Source organism: Sorghum bicolor, chromosome 6 (genome assembly GCF_000003195.3).
Source record: "Sorghum bicolor cultivar BTx623 chromosome 6, Sorghum_bicolor_NCBIv3, whole genome shotgun sequence".
Taxonomy (NCBI): domain Eukaryota; kingdom Viridiplantae; phylum Streptophyta; class Magnoliopsida; order Poales; family Poaceae; genus Sorghum; species Sorghum bicolor.
In genome coordinates this window covers 4,532,337-4,535,188 of record NC_012875.2, presented here as the reverse complement: position 1 = coordinate 4,535,188, position 2,852 = coordinate 4,532,337, and positions in this window count along the sequence as shown.

Genomic DNA, 2,852 nt, shown 5'->3' with positions numbered 1-2,852 from the left:
CTTTTCGCAAGGAGATGGCCATCAACTTCGTTGTTCTCGAGGTCAGTTCATCATCCTACCTCTTGTACCTTTACTGTATCCCTGTTCATCCGCCATTTATTTTACTGAACATTTTTTCTTTTTCTTTATTTATTCTTCTTTTTATCTTCAAAACCATTAGGACCTGTCCAATAAAATTGTCATCCCTACCGATCAGCCACACCTCCAATGTCTTGGTCCGTTAGGAGATCCAGATCCCACCGATCTTATTAACGCAGAAACAAACAGAATTCCCTTTAGAGCCGAGAATTTCTCTCTGGATCTGTGGAAGGATACCTTCCGTTCCTGGCCCAGTCCTACCATGGGATGGAAGGATTGGATTTTGAGAGTCAGCCAGTGGGGTGAGATAAAACTGGACCAATGCATCAGGTTGTCCATTGCCGATATGCATAGGAATGAGTTACTGCTGATAGCTGCATCATATTTCTGGTCAGACACACTCAATGCCTTTGTCTTTGGCCACAGCCCTGCTTCCCCTACACTTGCCGATGTGGTTATGCTCACCGGCCTAGATGTATCTTCTGTCGATAGCACCCACTTTTTCAATACCAAACCCAGTGCTAAGGTAGAAACTCGTTCCATCGGCGGTTGGTCAGGGTATATCCAAAAATACAAACGAACAGGCCCTGTCAACATAAAGGAACAGACCAGCTTCCTGAACATGTGGTTGGACAAATTCGTATTTTGTGGTCGATCGGCAGGACCAACTTCCGTCTACTTAGCAGCAGCAGAAAGATTAGCCAATGGTGGCCGATTTCCCCTTGGCCGATACCTGCTTGGCGCGGCTTACCACCTCCTTCATCAAGTAACCAGGAAACTCCTGCTCGGCCAGTCCATCGGCAACTTGGGGGGTCCCTGGTGGTTTATCAATATGTGGCTTAGTCTCCACATGCACAAGCGTCTTGAGTTTGACCTCTTCGCACAGCGCTTCCCTAGGGATATAACCGAGGATTATGAACTGGATGAAGAAGAATCGGCAACTCGCCCTCCTCTAAACTTTGGCGAGGCTGTCATAGTTCTGCCCGGTACAGGGAGCAATGCAAACCAGGTCAGCCGATTCTTCCAAACCCTGTATGAAGGCCTGACCAGAGAACAGCGAGCATGGATGCCTTATGAAGATCCAGACACCTTGTTTCCTTTGGTCTTCCATCCGTTCAACAATGCTCTCAACAAGGACCACGAAGTGATGATGGCACTGATCACTCCCAGAGCTATTCCAGTAAACTTCTTCGGTAGTGGGAAAACCTCCAACCAAACCTATGAGTTTTATAACCCATCGGCACTAGCCCATCAACTAGCTTTCGGCCAACTGCCGATTGCACTCTGTTATGCCGATGTAATAAACCCACAGAAGCCATCACTAACCTTCTCGAGTGGATCCGAGTAGCCCAGCTGTCACCGAATGCCGATACAGATGCAGATCTATCAGAGTGGATCCCGGTCCTCTTCATTACTCAGGCGTACAAACAATGGTGGGAGGAATGGGAGGAGCATTTGTTCTGCAAATCGGCTCTTACGTATCGCGGCATGATCGATCCCCAGTACAAAGTTCCCGATAACACTGTAAGTATTTCCTAACCGATGTCTCAATTATTTCAATTTTATTTCCATCGGTATCTCACTTTCTGTATTATATTGCAGGTTGATAACGTTCCCCCATCGGTCAGCAGGAGTGGCAAGCCGATTGATCTTTTTCCATCAGGCCCGATCTCCTCAATCGGCGACAATGCTCCCACCTTGGCTGCCATAATGCACCGAGGTGTACGCCTCAAGAAGGTCACCACCAAGCGTTCAAAGACATCTCCATCGGTAGCCGCCTCTGCTTTGGCGCAAGCCTTTAAGGTAAATCTTCAAATTTCTTTACCGATTTCATTCTTCCAGCCAATACGCTTGTACTCACGAATTCTCATCCTTGGTAAAGCACACTGGTGCATCGGTAAGGACCAAAAGCACAGGTGTCGATGCCCCCCAGTCCAGCCAGGCAAAGAGGAAAGGCTCCAAGAGCACCAGATCACAAGTGAAGCATCAGAAGACAGCAACACCTCCTCCTCCCCCAGTGTCTCCAATTCCAGTAGAATCTTCTCCCTCCTCTCCAGAAGTCCAGATGCAACAGGCACCATCTCCTCCTCAGCCGCAGGAAGAAGCTCATGTAGAAGAATTCCAACCAGAGGGACCTCAGCCAGAAGATATATCGGCTGACATACCCTAGCAAACTGCTGATCCAGCAGGTTCAATCATAGCATCGGTAGTTTCCTCCATCCAAACAAGTGCTGCTCCTCCTCAAGGTAATATACCCTTTATAAAACCATTGCCGATGAACTTATGTTCCCTGTTGAAAGCCCTAGTTTGGTTTTGGATAATTGATGAAACCCTAGTACTAACCTCTATACTAAGTGTGTGTAGACTTAATGAGGTTGGTACATGCCAAGTGATGGAGCAAGTGATGATCATGGTGATGATGGTGATGACCACAAGATGATCAAGTGCTCAACTTGGAAAAGAAGAAAGAGAAAAACAAAACCCTATGGAGATCAAGGCAAAGGTATTGCTTAGGGTTTTGGTTTTGGTGATCAAGACACCAAAGAGGGTGTGATCACATTTAGGATAGATAGCCGTACTATAAAGAGGGGAATTCTTTGGCTAAGTGGTTATCAAGTGCCACTAGGTGTCATTAATCATGTGCATGCATTTAGAACCTAGTAAGCTAACTTAACTCCTTCGAAGAAAATGTTTGTGAAAATGCTAACACACGTGCACTTGTTGGTACACACGTTGTGGTGTTGGCACACTTTGAGAAGGAGGTGGAGTTTGAA